Source organism: Macaca mulatta, chromosome 20 (genome assembly GCF_049350105.2).
Source record: "Macaca mulatta isolate MMU2019108-1 chromosome 20, T2T-MMU8v2.0, whole genome shotgun sequence".
In the NCBI taxonomy this organism is placed as follows: domain Eukaryota; kingdom Metazoa; phylum Chordata; class Mammalia; order Primates; family Cercopithecidae; genus Macaca; species Macaca mulatta.
Genome location: NC_133425.1, coordinates 82,610,421 through 82,632,363, shown reverse-complemented (window position 1 = coordinate 82,632,363; position 21,943 = coordinate 82,610,421). Strand labels below are relative to the sequence as shown.

The window sequence follows — 21,943 nt, the reverse complement described above, 5'->3', positions numbered from 1 at the left end:
GGCCTCCAGGAAATCTGGCCAGACCACCTACGGGAAATTAGCCTCCAGCACTCGGCTTAGCTGGGAGGTGACAGCAGCCCCCTCTCTCCACTGTGGCCCCGAAGTCCGAGCTACATAATCTAATCTTTCAAGATATTTTTCTCTGGAGAGGTAGGGAGCTGAGTAACTAAACAGACACACCACTGCTAATCCCTTTTTCCTGAGGCTGAAGGGTTTAACTCTTTGCCTTCTGTGTTAAGGCAGTGAGCTCAAAATGGGCTATTGGGATTGACATCAGAATTTTTTTTTTTTTTTTTTTTGAGACAGAGTCTCGCTTTGTCACCCAGGCTGGAGTGCAGTGGTGTGATCTCGGCTCACTGCAAGCTCTGCCTCCTGGGTTCACGCCATTCTCCTGCCTCAGCCTCCGAGTAGCTGGGACTACAGGTGCCCGCCACCATGCCCAGCTAAGTTTTTGTATTTTTAGTAGAGACGGGGTTTCACCGTGTTAGCCAGGATGGTCTCGATCTCCTGACCTCGTGATCCGCCCGCCTCAGCCTCCCGGAGTGCTGGGATTACAGGCGTGAGCCCCTGCGCCCGGCCGACATCAGAATTTTTTAAACAGCACTTGGTTTTGTGTTCTTTGTGCAAATGGAATAATCAGAGCTGACACTCCTCCATTTCCCTGGACCTACCGTGTGTCTGGCACTGCTTTAAGTGCTTCAAAGAGAGCAACTAGGTTACTCCTACCTCAAGAAATGGGTACTATAATTATGCACAGAGATGTTAAGTACCTTGCCCAAGGTCACACAGTGGTGGGGAGCGGGTTCAAAGCCAGACCACTGCATGGGAGTCTGTGCTCTTCATCCCTGTGCTCCTTGTTAAACAGGAAGAGCTCAAAATGACTCTGAACTGTCCCCTCGTCAATTTTCTTTTACTCATTCATTCGTTCACTCGCCCAGTTTGTATTCAGCACCTTCAGTAAGCAAATGCCAAGATGGTTTAGATCAAGGCACCCATGGTCTTCCCAGGAGCTGACAGCCAGCTGTAGAAATGAACAAATCCATAACTAATTATGCTGCAGAAGGCAGAGGGCACCCACAACTGTGCTGGAGCCAGTGGAGCAAGGGGAAGATTTAGCCCAGAGGAAGCAGGAGAGTCAGGGAAGCCTTTTCTGCAGGATCAGGAGGAGGGAGAGCAGGCACCTGCCAGGATGAGGTGATGGGGTACATTCAGGGCAGTGCACTCTGGGAAACTCCCTGGGCCCAGCTGGTGTTGCCCCCTCCCTTGGAAGCTGGTAATCAGCATGGGGCCTACAAGAGGGAGCAGAGCCAAGGCAGAGAGGAACCTACGTTTTATTAGCTTGGCATGGGCAGGGTCTTAATCAGTCTCTTGAAAAAGCAGGCCAAATGAAGGATTTCACCTGACCTTATAGGTCAGTGTCTTTTGAGACAGCATTTCCAGGTGGTGTATGGTGCAGGGGATTCCCTCCTGACATCATAGGATGTAGGACTCTATTTCTGCTTGTCAAAGTCTGCATAGACTGCCCCTGACAAAGGCTTCTTTAGATAGCAGCTTTTGCTGTGAGGCTCAGCTGGCTTTATTCCACCCTCCCAACCCCAGAAGACTCCGGGGCTCCACTGAAGCCCCTCCCACTCCAGGACACAGGCTGGGGGCAGGTTCTTGACCCTCATCCATCACAATGCATCTACTTGCTGGTGTAGGATGTGAGTGGGTTCCAGCTGGTTCCATCCCAGTGGCAGCAGACAAACCATCCTTGCATTCTCTCTCCATGGTCTCAGCCTGGGGTGGCACATGGAGGGACCCCAGTGGAATGCCCCTCTCTTCAAGCCCAGGCTGAGATATTTTCCTTCAGTTTTGGCAGAGCTAGTGCTGAAAGCTGCTCTCAGCCTGCTGGGTTTAGAGGCCAATAGGCTCTGCAACAGGGGAGTACAAAGATATTTGGAATTGGAAGTTGCTGTCTGTTGTTTTGAAAGGTGCAAAATGTTTAAGTAATTACTTCCAAACGTGGAGACCATTTTCCTCCTCCCACCTGAGCTGGGTGTGCCTTCCTCCAGATTCGCCTGGTTTCTCCCTGCTCGATTTCCTTCCGCATCTTTATAGCCCCTTTCTTCCACCTGGTTTCTCCTTTGCTCCTCTCCCTCCCACTTGGAGCTTGGAGTGATTTCTAAGGGCGCCTCATTAATGACTTGGATTTCTCTTGACTACTTCTTTCTTCTCTTGTTTGTTTTCACTGTTTCTCTTAAATAACCATGTGGAGGGGGCCCTATTTGTTTTTCTTGCCTAGTGTCTCCCTGCCAGTCAGTTCTTCAGCAAACAAAGGCTTTGTGAGTCCCCAGGGCTTGCCAAGATGAGAGGGAAGGAAAGAGCTTTTCCCAGAGAGGAGTCCATCAGACACACCTGGGGGAAGGGCCCATTTGGAAGCACTCTTTTCCAGGTGGTGGAGCCTGCGGAACAGCTGTCAGGTATAGATCAGGAAGCTGGGCATGCGGGGGCAGTTGCCTAGGGTCACACAGTACATGATGCAAGTGGTTTGAATCCATGGTCTGTCTACCCCAGCACCGTCCTATAGAGACATAATATGATCCATACGTGTGATTTTAAATTTTTCAGCAGCCACATTCTAAAGAGTGAAAGTGAAATTACGTTTGTTTATTTATTTATTTAGAGATGGAGCCTCACTCTGTTGCTCAGGCTGGAAGGCAGTGGCACAAGATCTCGGCTCACTGCAACCTCTGCCTCCTGGGTTCAAGTGATTCTCCTGTCTCAGCCTCCTCAGTAGCTGGGATTACAGGCACCTGCCACCATGCCTGGCTAATTTTTGTATTTTTAGTAGAGATGGGGTTTCTCTATGTTGCTCAGGCTGGTCTCAAATTCCTGGCCTCAAGTGATCTGCCCGCCTCGGCCTCCCAAAGTGCTGGGATTACAGGTGTGAACCACTGCGCCTGGCTGAAATTAATTTTAATAATATATTTTATTTAACTCATCATATCCAAAATATTACCCTGTCCACATGTAAGCAACAGTAGAATATTAATGAGATATTTACATTCTTTTTTTCATATGAAGCCTTTGAAATCCAGTGTGTGACTTACTCTGAGGTCTGTCTCAGTTCCAGCCATGTTTCGGGTGCTCTGAAGCCACAGCACGAACCATTTTCCACACCATGGTGTTTACGACTCCTTCTGTGTCCCTCATCCTTAGTTCCTGGGGAGGCCTATGTCTGCGTGGCTTAGTGGGGCTGGTGCTGACTCCAGGGATGGACAGCGCCATCTGAATCCTGCACTGCCTCTGGGTGGTTTGGGGCTCTTTGAATCTCAGCCACGTGCTTCCCCTACGTTTTCTCTCACAACCTTCACAGTTCTGCAGTGGGCCTCTCTCTTTTACAAACGAGGTAACTGAGGCTCAGAGGGGAAGAGCTGCCGACTCACCCAGGGTCACACAGTACGTGGCAAGGTGGGGACAGAAAAAAAAGCCCTTCCATCCCAGTTCACCGGACGCCAAGTCCTGCCCTCCTGATGATGTGGTTTGCAGTGTCAGACCCTAGAAGCTTTATGGGTTCCAGGATGCCCGATGCCCTTTGCATCTCCTTCTGAGACATTCTGGGCTTCCCTGGCTCAGGGCAAGCAGCAGGACTCAGCCTTCCACTGAGGGCCCCCTTTTGCCAAGCCCCAGAGCTGGTGGTCCAGCTTTCCTTGTGCCCAGTGCTCAGGGAATGCCCTGGCAGGCTGGTTGGCATAGTGCATGAGAACGCACCAGGGCGTCAGATTCCTCCCCACAAGAACAGTTACTAAAGAATGGGTCACCAGCCAGGCACAGTGGCTCACACACCTGTAATCCCAGTACATTGGGAGGCTGAGGCAGGAGGATCCCTTGAGCCCAGGAGTTTGAGACCAGCCTGAGCAACACAGCAAGACCCATCTCCAGAAAAAAAATACAAAAATAAGCTGGAGATGGTGATGCACGCCTGTAGTTCTAGCTATTTGGGAGGCTGAAGTGGGAGGATCGCATGAGTCTGGGAGGTCTAGGCTGCAGTGGGATGTGATCATGCCATTGCACTCCAGCCTGGGCAAGAGAGCAAGACCCTGTCTCAAAAAAAAAAAAAAGGAAGAAAAGAATGGGTCAGCATCCAATGATAGAATCTAACATTTATGGAACAATTACTAAGCATAGTGAACTGGGCAGGAGATTATAGACCCCCTCACATGGCATCCCTTTGATGTGTTCTGCCGGCAGTCTGGGAGCTGGCGCAGGATACCTCTCTGGAGTGTGTACATCATGTCATGTCTGTGTGAAATCAGCCGGGCTGGTGGCATTCATACCACAGCAATTGGCAAATGCTGCAAATCAGGGTTCCCTGACTTAAGAGCCGTTTGTTGGACACTGGCCTGCACACCACTGTGTCTTCCCAGAATAGGATCAGTTGAGCCTCTTGATTTTGTGGAAAGAAAGCTGAAGCAGCGTGACAAGTTCAAGTTCGACGTAAAGCCTGCCTAGGACCATTTCAAGGTATTTTTTTAATCAAGAAGGTAAAATTAATTTCAGACCCTTTCCTTGTCAAAGACAAAGAAAAAAAAAAAAGAAAAGTGGTCATGTACGTTCTTAGTCTTTCACTTTTATTTGCCTAGAGTGACCCTGGTTTTTTTTTTATTTCTCGAGAACTTTATTATATATTTTAATAACAAAAAATATTACTTTGGAACAATGGGGAAATATTGAAAGCATATCGTAAAAATAGTAAGTTGTCCTTAGAGGCAAATTTGCACACATGTGGATTAGTAGTTTTATAAAATGTATAATGTAACTATTTTTTTGATGCTAATTAAATGTACCAGTCACTGAAAAACTTTTTTTTTTTTTTAAATAAAGAGATTAGTCCTTTATGTGAACTCACTTTACCTAGCTTTCTAAATTTGGAAAGCAAGAAAATGGGAAGATATAAGAGAAAACAAGGTGAAAACATTACTTTTCGTTTTGATGTAATGCTGCTGAGCTTCAGCATCATCTTTGGAATCAGAGAATTCTGCTTGCACATTTATTCAACAAATATCTACGTCAGACTTTGTGCTAGGAACTGGGGAAACCCCAGAGAATAAGACCAGCGTGGTCCCAGCTTACATAGGCTTGAGCCCAGGAGGGGAGATGGACAAATGCTGTAGAACCACAATGTGGTTAGAATTATAAGGGGAGGCCGGGTGCGGTGGCTCAAGCCTGTAATCCCAGCACTTTGGGAGGCCGAGACGGGTGGATCACGAGGTCAGGAGATCAAGACCATCCTGGCTAACACGGTGAAACCCCGTCTCTACTAAAAAATACAAAAAAAAAAACTAGCCGGGCGAGGTGGCAGGCGCCTGTAGTCCCAGCTACTCGGGAGGCTGAGGCAGGAGAATGGCGTAAACTCGGGCGGCGGAGCTTGCAGTGAGCTGAGATCCGGCCACTGCACTCCAGCTTGGGCGACAGAGCGAGACTCCGTCTCAAAAAAAAAAAAAAAAAAAAAAAAAAAAAAGAATTATAAGGGGAAGGTGCAGGTGCGCGGGAGTTTGTGAAAGGGAGCCCTAAGCTAGTAGAGGGTGGGATTGGTGTCTGCGCCCTGGGAAGTTGTCCCTGGAAAGTCATACTTATGCTGAACCTGAGGATGGAAGGAGATGGCTGGTGAAGAGCAGAGGAAAGGATGTTGTAAGTTGGGGGAACAGTGTGGGCCAGTAGGAGGGATAGCATGTGCGAAGACTCTGAGGCTGGAAGGCACTTGGTGAGTTTGACGCAAGTCTGCCCCAGGTGTAAAGTGATGGAAAAAGCCCCTTGTGGGAGGCCTAAGCTGTGGAAGGAGCCATATCTTTCAGTGCCCCGTCTGCACCCAACTGCCCAGTGGGCAGGCTTCGTGCCATGGTTGCCTGTGTTGTTAGATGCCAAGTTTCCATCCCAGAAGGCAGACCTGGAACTGGGTGTGTGGAGAATCCTGGGAGCAGCATGGAGAAAGGGTGTCTTCCTGTGACAGCCTCTCCTTTCCTGTGAGCACCGTGAACCCCTGGCAGGGGTCTTCCTCCACTGGGCAATGCCTGGTTCTGGTTGTCTGCTGTGCTGTGCATCTCCTGGCACACAGATTTAGCTCGGTGGTTATGGCATATTCTGTTACTACTTTACCCAGTATCCATCCCTCCTTTTCCTTTCTGCCAAAACTGTCCCTCAGGGCACCCAGCCCCACTGCTGGCCTACGGTATGGTTTGGTCCCCACCCAAATCCCATGTCAAATTGTAATCCTCAGTGTTGGAGGAGGGGCCTGGTGGAAGGTGATTGGATCATGGGGGCGGACTTCCCCCTTGCTGTTCTCATGATAGTGAGTTATCATGAGATCTTGTTGTTCGAAAGTGTGTAGCACCTCCCTCTTGCCTCTCTCTCTCCTGCTGCCCTGTGAAGATGTGCCTGCTTCCCTTTCGCCTTCTGCCATGACTCTAAGTTTCCTGAGGCCTCCCCAGTTATGCTCCCTGTACAGCCTATGGAACTGTGAGTCAATTCAACCTCTTTTCTTCATAAATTACCCAGTCTCAGGTAGTTCCTTATAGTAATGTGAGAACGAGCTAATACAGACCATGACCTGTCTGACCCTGCAGCCCCCATTCATAAGTGAAGTATTACTGGAATGCAGCCACCCTTATTCATTGAGGGGCTGTGTCTGCTTTTGCATTACAGCAACAGGGTTGAGTAGTTTTTGTTTGTTTGTTTGCTTAATTTGGGAAGGAGAGCTTTATTTCTCATAAAGGGTTACAGCCTGCAGAGTGACCATTCTGACAGGCTGGGAAGCAGAAACAGACACTTCAAGGGAGGGGAGAAGGGAACAGGAATTTATGTAGAGCAGGGAGGCCAAATATACATATTCAATACGCTATAGGAGGAGTCATGAGTATTTATGAAAGGAGAAACACACATATGCACAATTGAGCTTCATGCTCCTTCATGGGCGCCATGTAGAAAAAATGGCGGCCTTGGCATAATCTGAGGGTGGAGTTTTCAGCACTCTGACGTCAAAGGTGAAGTGGAGGACAGGAAAACCCTCACTGCGCATCCTCCACACACTGGCCAGAACCACTCCGTGGTTGGTGGTCTCTTATCAGGCATAAAGGAGGAGCAGCCTCAAGTGGTAGGTGGATGGCTTTTGTAAGGACTGCTTTCTGTTTTGTAAGGACTCTTTCTGTTTAGCCCTTAGGGGAGAAAGCGAGATCATGGCTAGTGAGGGAGGGGTATAAGGAGTGTGTCTGACCCCCTAGGCCATCATGGCTGAGAACTCGGTTTTCAAGTTTACTCTGGGGTCCAGGGTTGAGTAGTTTTGATGGAAACTTTTACTTCCTCTTCCCAAGTATTATTGTTATTGATTGATTCATTGATTGAGATGAGGTCTCGCTCTGTCACCCAGGCTGGAGTGCAGTGGCATGATCACGGCTCATGGCAGCCTGGAATTCCTAGGCTCAAGTGATCCTCATGTCTTGGTCTCTCAAAGTGCTGGGACCACAGGGCTTAGCTACCACGACCAACCTCCAATTATTTTGGAGGCCCACAGATTTCTACCATCTGGTCCTTTATGAAAACGTTTGCTGCCCCTGGTCTAAGTCAACCATGATGATCCTGTTCTCGGATTTTCTGGTGTCCCTGGTGGCTGGTGCGCAGACCTGGAGTGTGAAACATTGAATGAATTCAGTAGCTTCCCTGAATCTCCATCTGGATCTGCGCACACTCTACGTACGTTATTTCAGATAATAGTCACAACAGCCTGTGAGGCAGGCACTATTGTTATCTGGGAGCTGGGGAAATGGAAGAACAGAGAGGCCTAGTAACCCACCAGAGATCACATAGCTTGTGAATGGTAATTGGGAATTTTTTTTTTTTTTTTTTTTTTTTGAGACAAGGACTTGCTCTGTTGCTCATGCTGGAGTGCAGTGTGCAGTGGTGCAATCTCAGCTGACTGCAACCTCTGCCTCCTGGATTCAAGCAATTCTCCTGCCTCAGCCTCTCAAGTTGCTGGGACTGTAGGTGCGTGCCACCATGCTTGGCTAATTTTTCTATTTTTAGTAGAGAGGGGGTTTTGCCCATGTTGGCCAGGTTGGTCTCGAACTCCTGACCTCAAGTGATCCACCTGCCTCGACCTCCCAAAGTGCTGGGATTACAGGCAGGAACTCCTGTGCCCGGCGAGTAGCTGGGATTCGAATCCTGCCTGGCTCCCGAGTCTGGGTCTTAACCTCAGAACCCTGGAGTTGATGGCAGGTGGGAGTGGGCAGGAAGGTGGCAGTGCCGATTCCTACTGATTCCCAATAGGAATTAGGGTTCATGTTTAGAGAATGAGTTTGCCCAGGTCCTTGTTCCTGACCCTTCATGAAAGATCCATGTAGCATGGAGTATGGGTTAAGCTCGGGGGCTTTGGGTCTGACCACCTGAGTTGAAATCCTAGTTCTACTGCTTACTGAGCCTCGGTCTCCCTATCTGTTGAATAGGGAAATAACATCAGGAACTCACAGGACTCCTGAAAGGGGTAGGTGGCTGAAGATAGGATAAACACTTGGTATATAGTAAGTGGCCAATAAAACCAGCCATGATCGTTGACTCAAAACCAGTCTTTGGCAAAGAGAAAAACACAAGCTTAAACTCAACCATTTGGTGAGTCATTTATTAGGTCAGTACAAAAGTAAAAAGTAATCACGGTTTACTTTTGCACCAACCTGATATTAAAAAAATAATTAGAGGCTGGACATGGTGGTTCACATGTGTAATCCTAGCACTTTGGGAAGCTGAGGTGGGAAGATCGCTTGAGACTAGGAGTTGAAGACTGCACCACTGCACTCCAGCCTGGGTGATGGAGCAAGAACCCACCTCTTAAAGGAAAAAATAAAAGACCAAAAAAAAAAAAAAAAAAAATTGGGAAGAGGAAGTAAAAACCATTGCATGAAGTCCAGTGTGGGGTAAACCTTTGACCTGTGAGTCCCAGTTTTATCAGTTTTTTCTTTTTTCTTTTTTGAGACAGAGTCTCACTTTGTCACCCAGGCTGGAGTACAGTGGTGCAATCATAGCTCACTGCAGCCTTGGCCTCCTGGGCTCAAGGGATTCTCCAACCTCAGCCTCCTGAGTAGTTGGGACTACAGGCACATGCCACCATGCCTGGCTAATTTTTGTTTTTTTTGTAGAGACGGGGTTTTGCCATGTTGCCCAGGCTACTCTCGAGCCCCTGAGGCCTCAGCCTCCCAAGGTGCTGGGATTACAGGCATGGGCCACTATACGTGGCCCCCTGTTTCATCTTTTAAAACATTTTTAAACTTTTTCCTAGCCTTCCCAACTCACGCACCAACCCCAGTTTTGTCTCGTTCATTTTGATAAGGGGTGCTTTGTTACTCCCACTTTTCTGCAGAGGAAAGTGAGGCTCGGGAAGGAACATTCTCTAGCTTGTGGTCTTTAGTGGGTGAGTGGCAGGTGGGCGCTGTGTGTGGAGCCCCGACCTTGCCCTCTCTGCCCAAAGTGGACAGCAGGTGGGCACTATGTGGCCAGTCCCAGCCCTGTCAGCAGAATCCACAATGATTTTTAATTCTCTCTGCAAAGAAGTGGAAATCCAGGCCCGAGTCACCTGCCAAGGACCACAGTGGGAGTTAAATCTGAACCCAGAGCAGAACTGGGAGCCATGGGGTTTGTGGTGTGAGGCCAAGGTTACCAGCTCAGGACTCATGATTTTAGCCTATGAATTTCTGTGGAGTCCGTTAATAAGCAAATGGATCTATTTAAGTGAAAATGCTTAGAGGCAGGGAATTTAATTACTCCATGACTTTTTCTTTTCTTTTTTATTGCTGAAATTAATTAAAAAATAATTTTGAAATGTATGGCTGACACTTTGCCAGGAACATGCTATGTGTAAAATCATTCCTCTCTACATCACGTATTCATAAACTCATTTTCATGAATTCGTGTGTTCAGACTGGTCACCTGTTTCCACAGATCTTTTGGAGCCCACCTTCAGGGATGTTTTTTTTTTCTCAAATTAAGATTTGTAACTTTTCCTTGAGGGAATAAAATCCTGATTGACACACACAGACTCACATTATCTATCTATCTATCTATCTATCTATCTATCTATCTATCTATCTATCTATCTGGTATATATTTATGAATGTGCATATATGTATGCATATATGTACTCTGTATGGATAAGTATGTATATTCAAATTATCTTGATACAGTTTTTTTTTTTTTTTTTTTTGAGATCTCACTCTGTCGCCCAGGCTAGAGTGCACTGGCACGAACTCGGCTCATTGGGACCCCCGCCTCCCAGGTTCAAGCGATTCTCCTGCCTCAGCGTCCCACGTAGCTGGGATTACAGGCACACGCCACCACGCCTGGCTGATTTTTATATGGTAGAGATGGGGTTTCCCCATATTGTCCAGGCTGGTCTCAAACTCCTGACCTCAGGTGATCCGCCCACCGTGGCCTCCCAAAGTGCTGGGATTATAGGTATGAGCCACCTCGCCTGGCCCCTCTTAAAACTTTTTTCTACCTACTATCTAAAGTATACATACTCATTAAAGAAACGCATTTCCATCTTTTCAATAGGCAACCCTATTAAATGTGATGTCTTACTTTCTCGTATCTGTTTTTTGATGCCTCAGTATGCATAGTTACAATTTTATAGTTTGCTTCTTTTGCTTGAAATTATAAGCATTTCCCCAGGTATTACACAATCTTTAAATTATTTTTGGTGGCTGCCTGATAGTTCATCAGTTGGATGCTTAGGTGAATTAATCACATTCCTATTACTGAACCTCGAGCTGCTTCTAACTTTTCAATATTACCAATAGCATACAGCCATAAATAGCACAGTATAACATATTTTCTCCCTGCATTTAGTTTTATTTTCTTAGGAGTAGATTCCCCAAAGTGGGATTGCTGAATCAAAGAATGTGAATATTTCCTTACATGTTTTAATTTTTATTTTTTTGAGACAGGGTTTTGCTCTGTGTCCCAGGCTGGAGTGCAGTGGAAATCACAGCTGACTGTAGCCTTGACCTCCTGGCCTCCAGTGATCCTCCTGCCTCAGTCTCCCAAAGTACTGGGATTACAGGCGTGAGCCACCATGCCTGGCAAAGTATGAATATTTTGGAGGCTCAAAAATAACAGGAATAAAAATCATGACAGGAATTGATGTTTATTGGCATCACTGTCAATGGACGGGCCCTGCACTCTGTCTTTTTATCAGCATGAGCTCGCTGACCTTTCACAAAACACCTCTGAGGAAGGTCCTGTGCTCCCTGAGCTCAGTGAGACCCTGCATCTGGGGAGGCTGAGCCAGACCTGAATCCACAGGCTTCACCACTGCCACTGGGCCTCCCACTTGTTTACAGCTTGGCCCATGTCTACACATCACCAGTTTTGCATTTTATTTTTTAATTAATTTTTTTTTTTTTCTGAGACAGGGTCTCACTCTGTTACTCAGGTTGGAGAGCAGTGGCATGATCCCAGCTCACTGCAACCTCCACCTTCTAGGCTCAAGCAATCCTCCTGCCATAACCTCATGATTAGCTGGTGCTGCAGGTATGTGTCACCATGCCCGCCTAATTAAATTTTTTTTTTTAAGAGATGGGGTCTCACTATGTTGCCCAGGCTGGTCTCAAACTTCTGGCCTCAAGCAATCCTCCTGCCTTGGCCTTCCAAAGTGTTGGGATTACAGACATGAGCCACTGCGCCGGGCCTGGCTTTGCATTTTATGGAACAATCGAGGGTTGCAATGAGGAGCTGTGTTGCTTCAGTCACAAGGAGGGTCCTTCCCAGGAGTCGCTGCAGTAACAAAACGAGGCACCTGCTCAGCTAGGCTGGGCCCCTCAGGTGGGGTCCTTCTTCTGAGCCGAGACTGGGGTGTCTGTGCATCTCAGGGGTCCTTCTTCCGAGCTGAGGTTGGGGTGTCTGTGTGTCTCGGGGCTGCCATAGCAAAGCGCCATACATCTGGAGGCTTAGAACAAGAGCCATTTATTGTCTCACAGTTCTGGTGATGAGAAGTCCAGAGTGGAGGTGTCAGTGGGCTGGTTCCTGGTTGTTATGGCCCCTTTAACAACGCGGGCACCTCTTAGGTTGTTCCCTGCCAGCTTCGGAGTGGTGGCTCTGGTGAGACGCAGTGGCTGCAGCTGTGATCTGGCTCCACACGCACAGAAATGCCATCCTCTCTCCTTGCTCTCTGGTGCCTCCATCCCTTCCTCTCTCTGGAGCTTCTCAGGCACAAATGCATCAACCAGACAAGCAAGGGTCAGAGAGAGGAACATGGAAAAGCGAAGAAGGAAAAGCTGGCCCTGCCTGCCCACCTGCCCGAGGGGGAGGGTGCTGCGCTGTGGTTTTGTGGTGTTGGGGGGGGGGTGTGAGAACACCAAGCCGGCGTGGGGCTCAGTGAGGAAGGACATGCCAGGAGGAGCAGGTAACCTTCTCTCGCCACTGCTTCAAGACCCCCCAAATCCAGCTCTAGGAGGACCCCTGTGTTGCCCTGTAAAATGTTGAACTGACCTCCTCTGAGACTCCACCCACTCAGCACATAATTTTGGAGGCCCACTTGGTGCCAGGCCCATGGTCCCGGGCAGTGACCACAGCAGCCCCCAACCTTGTTCCCGTGGACCCCCACTCCTCAGCCAACAACCCCCATGCATGGATTCATGTCCTGTGGTTGCAGAAACAGGGGGCTTCCAATAACACGAATCAATTCTTTCACGGTTCAGAAAGCCAGAAGTCACATTTCAAGGTGCCGCATGCCCTCTGAAACCTGTGGGGAAAATCTGATCTGTGCCCTTTTCTCGGCTTCTTGTTCCTTGGCGTTCCTCGGATGGTGGCTGCGTCACTCCAGTCCTGGCTCCGTCTCCATGTGGCCTCTTCCCCATGTGTCTGTGTCCTCTCTTCTTACAAAGACAGCAGTCGTTGGATGAGGGCCCACCCGCCTCCAGTATGATCTTGTCTTCACTTGATCACATCTGCAAAGACCCTCTTCCAAATAAGGTCACATCACAGGTACCAGCGGTTTAGGACTTGGGTATATCTCTGGGGACATGATGAAGCCCACCAATGGAGAAAATAAAGCAGGGAGAGGCAGTGCCAGGGTTGGAGGGGGAGCGTGATTTTGGAACCAGGGCTGCTCCAAGCATCTGCACGGTGTGGCTGAGGCGCCAACATCCCCATGTCCATGGCCTTAAGGTCCAGGACGAGTGACCCACCTGCTTCTGACCCAATGAGTACTGCTGTCCATCTCCACCCCCTTTTCATTTTATTCTTTCCCTTTGAAGCTGAGATGAAAGTCCCCGAGGGTGTCACTTGGGCACCAAGACCCCCCCGCCACCTCCCATTTTCTTGCCCCTTCTCTGCGCCCCGACGCTTGCCTGGCTTTGTAGGGCAGGGCTCTTTTCAGCCTGGGCTTCAGGTGAGAAGTTGACACATTCCCACCAAAGCTGCCTCATAAAAGCTGGAACTATATTGAGCAAAGGATTCCATCTCCTGTCCTCCGCCAGCGGCAGTGTGTACCCGGCTTTCATTCCTGGCCAAGTACTCCAGGGAGGTAGCACTGCAAGCCAGGTTTCTGAATAAATGTTTGCACTGTATAATTTTCCTTTGGTGTAAAGCATTCTGTGCACGCAGCAAGAAAGGTAGAAATAAAGCCAGTCTGGCTGCATGAAGATAGTGAATCTACGAGACTGAGGAAGGAGGAGAGGACGGACACTGAAGGAGGGAGGTTCACTGTGGCTGCTTTGGACGCCCCTTGGGGTTCCTTGTTTTTGCCCTGGAGCCGTGAAACAGGGCACCCCATGATGTATTTCAGGAGGGTGGAGAGAGGGACACATTTGTCCAGTTTCCCCTGTGCCTATTTGTTGCAAATGTTTCAGATAATTTTTTCACTTGTTAATGCTCCTTTTGTTTGAGATCATGAACTAGCTCTCGGATTTTCTTTTCTTTTCTTTGTGTTAATAGACTGTTTACTAGAACAGTTTGCAATTTATAGAAAATGAAGCCCTCAGTAGAGCTCCCCGCCCAGCCTCCAGCATTTTTACCATCTTGCCTTGGTGTGGTACGTGTGTGACAGGTGATGAGCCAGCATTGACACATTGTTATTGAATGAAGTGCATAGTTTACACGAGGCTTCCCTCTGTGTTGAACATGCTGTGGGTTTGGACACATGCATCCTGACACGTCTCCAGCATCGTAGTATCCACAGAGGAGTTTCACGGCTCTAAACCTCCTCTGTGCTCTGCCTGTTCATCCCTCCGCCTGTTCCCTTTCACCCTGCCAACCCTGATCGTTTTACTGTCTCCATAGATTTGCCTTTTCCAGAATGTCCTAGAGCTGGGAATCATATAGCATGCAGCCTTTTCAGGCTGGCTTCTTTCTTTCTTTCTTTTGTTTTGTTTGTTTATTTGTTTTTTGAGACGGAGTCTCACTCTGTTGCCCAGGCTGGAGTGCAGTGGTACAATATTGGCTCACTGCAACCTGCGCCTTCCCAGGTTCAAGCAATTCTCCTGCCTCAGCTTCCCGAGTAGCTGGGATTACAGGTGCCCACCACCATGCCTGGCTAATTTTTGTATTTTTAGTAGAGATGGGGTTTCACTATGTTGGCTAGGCTGGTCTTGAATTCCTGACCTCAAGTGATCTGCCCACCTTGGCCTCCCAAAGTATTGGGATTACAGGCATGAGCCACTGCACGTGGCCAGGCTGGCTTCTTTCTTATGCATTTTTATGCATTTAAGTTTCTTCCGTATCTCTTGAAAAAGCGTTTTATGGAAGTAAAACATGCATGCAGATAACGTGCACCAATCATACTTGTCAGTGCACCAAATTTTCACAGCATGAATCCACCCGTGTAATCAGTGCCAGACTCAGTGGCAGTCAGTGGCCAGCCCTGGGAAGGCCCCATATGCACTCTCAGTCACCCCCCGTCTCTTCTCACTGGAGGTGTCCACTCTGGTGGTCACCATGGTTTTTCCTGTTTGTGCATCTTTCCGTGTCTGGCTTCTTTCACTCACCATCGTATCTGTGAGATTCATCAGTGCCACTGGGCATGGTTGTAGGTGGCTCCTTTTCTTCTCTTTTCTTTTTTTTTTTTGAGACGGAGTCTCGCTCTGTCGCCCGGGCTGGAGTGCAGTGGCCGGATCTCAGCTCACTGCAAGCTCCGCCTCCCGGGTTCACGCCATTCTCCTGCCTCAGCCTCCCGAGTAGCTGGGACTACAGGCGCCCGCCACCTCGCCCGGCTAGTTTTTTGTATTTTTTAGTAGAGACGGGGTTTCACCGTGTTAGCCAGGATGGTCTCGATCTCCTGACCTTGTGATCCGCCCGTCTCGGCCTCCCAAAGCGCTGGGATGACAGGCTTGAGCCACCGCGCCTGGCCTTTCTTTTCTTTTTCTTTTGAGATGGAGTCTAGCTCTGTCGCCCAGGCTGGAGTGCAGTGGCATGATCTCTGCTCACTACAAGCTCCACCTCCCGGGTTCACACCATTCTCCTGCCTCAGCCTCCCGAGTAGCTGGGACTACAGGTACCCGCCCCCACGCCCGGCTAATTTTTTGTATTTTTAGTAGAGATGGGGTTTCACCATGTTAGCCAGGATGGTCTTGATCTCCTGACCTCATGATCCGCCTGTCTCGGCCTCCCAAAGTGCTGGGATTACAGGCGTGAGCCACCACGCCTGGCATGGTGGCTCCTTTTCACTACTGTCTGCTACTCCATCGCAAGCCTCTCCCTTGACTTTTTATTCATTCTATTACTGCTGGGTATTTGAATAGTGTCTAGTTTGGGACTATTATAAATCATGTTAGACCTGACTATGGGGGAGTGCAGATATACAACTACTTTCAACCCATGAACATGGCAATTCCAGATGGCTCATCTAATACATGTCTTTTGGCGAGCACATGCCCACATTTCTGTTGGGTGAGAGCAGGTTTCAATGACACCATTTTGCAGTAAGCATATGGTGAGGGGCTGGCTGCCACCATGCAGGCACTCTTCTCTGTGCATCTATGAATGATACACAGTTTGGCATCTCTTGAACTCTGAGGCCGACTAAGGGTGGGCTTTGGCTTAAAAATAGTTTTTCATTCTTTATGTCTATTGTCTTGGTTAATCTTTGAGCGTTAGGAGGTATGTGGGTGTGTTGACTTTGAGTGGGACTTCAATGCATGCCGTGATCAAGTAGGTTCTGGGGAACCCCAGATGTTTGCCCCGATACCCCTCCTTTTGTCCTCAGCTTATGTTTGGCTGTGGCCGCGTGCGGTGGCTCATGCCTGTAATCCCAGCACTTTGGGAGGCTGAGGTGGGCAAATCACTTGAGGTCAGGAGTTTGAGACCAGTCTGTCCAACATGATGAAACCCTGTCTCTACTAAAAACACAAAAATTAGCCGGGCATGGTGGCTCACGCCTGTAATCCCAGCACTTTGGGAGGCTGAGGTGGGCAAATCACTTGAGGTCAGGAGTCTGAGACCAGCCTGGCTAACATGGTGAAACCATTAGCTGGCCGTGGTGGTGCGCACTTGTAGTCCCAGCTACTTGGGAGGCTGGGATGGGAGAATTGCTTGAACCTGGGAGGTGGAGGCTGCAGTGAGCTGAGATTGCAAGACTGCACTCCAGCCTGGGTGACAGAGCGAGACCCTGTCTCAAAAAAAACAAAAAAGAATATTGGGGGGCCCTGCTCCTCACCTGGTTATTTCATGGTCCAGCTTTGAGGGTCCTGTCACTTGATTTTCAGTTTGATGAAGAAGCCATCAGGATGGGGAAGGCTTGGATTCCCCTTCACACCCAGAGCCATTCTCTCCAACAACCCAGCTGGAGGTATTGCTGCCTCCCACAAAGAGATGAGAAAGGGTGTCTTGGCAATAATGTAACTACTGTTGATTGAGCACCTGCCTGGAATGTGCTGTATCCATACCTGAATATGAACACATATTCCAGGCACCATGCTGAGGATGACTGAGCCAGGTGGTTGGACTCTGCAGCCCACGTGCTTAGCTGTACCTTTCACAGGTTCTCAAAGCTCATGAAAGGGCAGCTGGGACTTTCTCAGATGGCATTCTAGCTTCTCATTGGTCAGTTTCTCATAACAGTGGTTGCATTTTCTAATTCTTCTGAAGACCTTAAAATTGTTCTTAGCATCTGCTCCCCTCTTCTGAAGATGCAGCCTCTTGGAAATTAGACGGAAGGTGCAGGCATCTCATATGGCCTTCGGGTGGGGCGTACCAATTCCCGGGGGGATCAGGTTTTTCTCAAGTTTGGGGAATTTTCCCCCCTTTTAGGTTCAGTGTTGAGTGTGATTCCCAAAGACTGCTGTGTGCCTTGATCTTGGCTGGTTCCTGTCCCTCTCAGCTCCCGGAGTCAGCGGTGTGTAGGGGACCTCCATCTGTTTCACTCTGCACTTGGCTGAGCCCTTTCAGCCCCATTATCTCAGTTGATTGAATCTTTTCTGCTGAAGTCCATGCAGCTGTAATGATCCCTCCAGCCTCCTGCCCAAGTTCACTGCCAGCCTTGGCACTTCTGTGTGTTCACACACTCCTGAGTGTTCTTCATCCTTTCACATGAACTAATTGTGTTTGGCTGATGGAAGATAAATAAACACGTCCAAGAACCCCAGGGATTTAAAATTGGCCAGATTATTAAGGCTCAATCTCATAATATTTTTGGCATAAGTATAAACTTAAAATTAATTTTGGTTGAATATCCCACTGGTAAAATCTGGACTTCTCCATTGCATTAAATATAATCTAACTGGATATGTTAAGTATCCTTTAAGTGAGTATTTAGTGGAATGTGCCGATATCATGCTGGCAGGGGCGGGAATACGGAGATGAACTAGAGCTGGGTCTTGCTGTCGAGTTGCTCACAGACTGATGAGTAAGTTCCATCCGTGGGGTACTCACTATGTGCAGATCCTCATGCTGAGACCCCACCTGTGTTAGTGCCAAGCTCAGTCCTATTATTTTCTAATATTTCAGGTGTTGAAGAAAGTGATCCTTTTTGTTTTGGCATTGATGGTAAAAACCATTTCTTCCAAGTCATTTTCTGCCAACAATTGCTTTTTCTTTCTTTTGGGCTATGTTGTTAGGATACATCTCTCCAAATGGGGTTATATGGCCATGGCAACATCTTTTTTTTTAGATGGAGTCTCACTTTCTCGCCCAGGCTGGAGTGCAGTGGTGCAGTCTTGTCTCACTGCCAGCTCTGCCTCCTGGGTTTATGCCGTTCTCCTGCCTCAGCCTCCCGAGTAACTGGGACTACAGGCACCCGCCACCGTGCCCGGCTAATTTTTTGTATTTCTTGGTAGAGATGGGGTTTTACCGTGTTAGCCAGGATGGTCTCGATCTCCTGACCTTGTGATCCACCTGCCTCAGCCTCCCAAAATGCTGGGATTACAGGCTTGAGCCACCATGCCCGGCCGGCAACATCTTTTTAAAAAATATTTACAATTGTTTTACAAATGTCATAAATTTTTTAAAAACTTTTTAAAAACGTTTAGGTTTAGGGTACACGTGTAGCTTCATTATATAGGCAAGTTGCATGTCATGCGGGTTTGGTGTAAAGATTATTTCGCTTCCCAGGTAATAAGCATAATATCTGATAGGTAGTTTTTCGATCCTCTCCCTCCTCTCACCCTCTACCCTCACATAGGCCCCAGTATCTATTTGATCCCTGATCCCTTCTTTTTGTCCATACATACTCAATATTTATCTCCTACTTATAAGTGAGAACATGCGGTATTTGATTTTCTGTTCCTGTGTTAGTTTGCTGAGGATACTGGCCTCCAGCTCCATCCATGTTGCCGCAAAGGACGTGATCTTGTTCTTTTTTGTGGCTGCACAGTATTCCATGGTGTATATACACCACATTTTCTTTATCCAGTCTACTGCTGATGGACATTTAGATTGATTCCATGACTCTGCCGTTGTGAACAATGCTGTAATGCAGACGTGTGCGTAAGTCTTTCCTGTAGAATGATTTATACTCCTTCGGGTATATACCCCATTATGGGGTTGCTGGGTTTTAAGTTCTTTGAGAAATTGCCTTACTTCTTTCCACAATGGCGGAACTAAGTTACATCCCCACCAGCAGTGTGTGGGCATTCCCTTTTCTCCCGACCTCAAGAGATCCACCCGCCTTGGCCTCCCAGAGTGCTGGGATTACAGGCGTGAGCCACCGCGCCTGGCCGATGGGTTCCTGTGTAACAGAGTTGCTGGTCCACCCCGGCCAGCTGAACTAGAAGGTCACTGATTTGTCTGCAGTGACTCAACTTCTGTTGCTCACAAAGCCTCCGCTCCCCTTCTCTCAGGGACAGTCTCTGGCATGTTGTCTAAACCTTCCTGGTGTCTCTCTTGAGTTTTGGCTTGCCATTGTTCATCTGTGGAGTTACCAGTGCGATGGTGGGTGACTGTCGTAAATGATGTATTCACTTACTGAAATTTGGTTGTGTCTGCCGAGTGCTTGGTTCAGTGGTGGGGCAGGCAATGCAGGGGTGAGTGCCGTCAATGTGGCTCCCTACTCCGAGTGCCCAATCTCGTGGATGAATCTCGGCAAAGCCTCAGTTGCTCCATTTGCAGAAAGGGCATGGGGTTATTTCCTGGCCTCTCTCCCGAATGAAACCGCTGAAAACACACTGGAAGCCCAATCATTTCAGCCTCCTCATTACCAAAATAATTTTGGGTGTGTCACGAGTTACAAATAGTGCAACCCAAATTAAGTGGCAAGAAATGTATTGGAATAGATGAAATTGTGGGAGGGATTTTGTTTTTCACTTTTGCTTTTGAAATGACTACAGCTTCATAGGAAATTACAAAAATAGCACATAGGGTCTCCTGAGCTCTCCCCGCAGCTCTCCCCAACAGGGGTGTCTTATGTAACAGCCGCAAAATAGCAGCCCCAGGAAATTGACGTTGGAACAATACTAGACTCCAGACCTTGTTCAGATTCCACTGGTTTTTACATGCATGTGTGTGTGTGTGTGTGTGTGTGTGTGTGTGTGTTTCTGTGCTCTTGGTCTCTTGTATAGATCTGTGTAACCACTACCACCATCAGGATACAAGATAATTTAATCACCAGAAAGGAGCTCGCTGGCACTACATGGGGGAGATTAAAAAAACTGACAAATAGGCTGGGTGCGGTGGCTCATGACTGTAATCCCAGCACTTTGGGAGGCTGAGGCGGGCGGATCATGAGGTCAGGTGTTTGAGACCAGCCTGGCCAACACAGTGAAACCTTGTCTCTACTAAAAATACAAAAAATTAGTGGGACGTGGTGGTGGGCACCTGTAATCCCTGCTACGCGGGAGGCTGAGGCAGGAGAATGGCTTGAACCCAGGAGGCGGAGGTTGCAGTGAGCCGAGATCACGCCATTGCACTCCAGTCTGGGCGACTGTGTGAGACTCCGTCTCAAAAAACAAACAAATACATTTAAAAAAACCCCAAAACAAAAAACTGACAAATACAAATTGCATATATTTATGGTGGAAAACATGTTTTGAAATTAGTGTACATGGAGAAATGGCTAAATCAAGCTAAGTAACATGTATTACCTCACATACTCTCTCTTTTTTGTGTGTGTGTGAGAACACAATCTACTCTTGTATCAATTTTCATGTATATGATACATTGTTATTAACTATAGTTACCATGTTACTTAAATAGCTCTCTTGAACTTATTCTTTCTATGTAACTGAAATTTTGTATCTTTGGCCAACATTTTCCCAATCTCTTTCCCCCCACCCCAGCCCCTGGTAACCACTATTCCTCTCTACTTCTGTGAGTTCAACTTTTTCAGATTCCACAGATAAGCGAGATCATGCAGAACTTGTCTTTCTATGCAATATTATGTTTGTATTTTACTTAACATAATGACCTCCAGGTTTATTGATGTTGTTGCAAATGATAGGCCGAATAGTATTCCATTGAGTATATACAACACTACTTTTTCTTTGTCCATCCCTCCATGATGAGCACTTAGGTTGATCCTATATCTTCGCTGTTATGAATAGTGTTGCAATAGACACGGGAGTGCAGATGTCTTTTCAACATGCCAATTTCCTTTCTTCTGGATCTATTCCCTGTGGTAGGATTCCTGGATCCTATGATAGTTCTATTTTTAATAGTTTGAGGAACGTCCACACTGTTTTCCATAGTGGCTATACTAATTTACATTCCCATCAACAGTGTATGAAGGTTCCCAGGGGGAGAATTTTGAATGTTAAAAAATGTGATGTGATTAGAAAATGTTTATTATGAGAGAAAGACTTCTGATACATGACCTCTACCAGTCAGAAACGGGGATGATCTCTTTTTAGTTGTCTGCCAATTTTTGTTGCTTCCTTACTTTAATAACCTCTTCTCCATGGCTCCTTTCATTTTATTTTCCTAAAATTTCTACTTGCGTGTTGACTTGCATATCCATACCGCCTTTGCCGGACTTGTTTTAAGCAGGTTAGGGCTGAGGGCTTGGTTTCCTCATATCCTCCATGACAGCTAGGACTCGTGGTGGTTCAATAAATGCTTCAGTGAGTCTGTTCCTGTGAGGACAATGGGCCCACTGTTGGAGGGTGGAACGTGCAGGGCTCTGAAGTCAGAACTGCTGGGTTCAATCCCCGTTTCACCTGGTCATGGATGGGAGGGCGATTTGCTTAGCTGTCCTGCACCTTACCTCATCCTGAAAATGGAGGGAATGTGCTTCCTGGTACCCGGCCCTCGGAGGGTGCTCAGAAAAGGCTCGGCGGCTTCCTTCGTGTCCAGGGCAGAAGGATCTAGGGCTGCTTGAGGTATGGTTCCCTCAAATCCAGAGGTGCCACCCTCACTGTGTTTTCCTCACGGACTGGGAAGATGGAGAGAAGGACCGTGGGGGACTGGACAGAGCCGACGAGACTATCCCAAAGCGGAGGTGGCCCCGGCTGCGTGACGCACAGATGAGCACTGGGTGTCTCAACCTACGGAAATTCTG

General features: G+C 47.9%; 1 protein-coding gene across 1 annotated transcript in view; it reads left to right on the top strand.

The window, feature by feature from the left end:
• C20H16orf95 (chromosome 20 C16orf95 homolog) overlaps positions 1 to 21,943 on the top strand; it is a 90,475-nt gene that overhangs the window by 53,332 nt on the left and 15,200 nt on the right. The window lies entirely within an intron of this gene.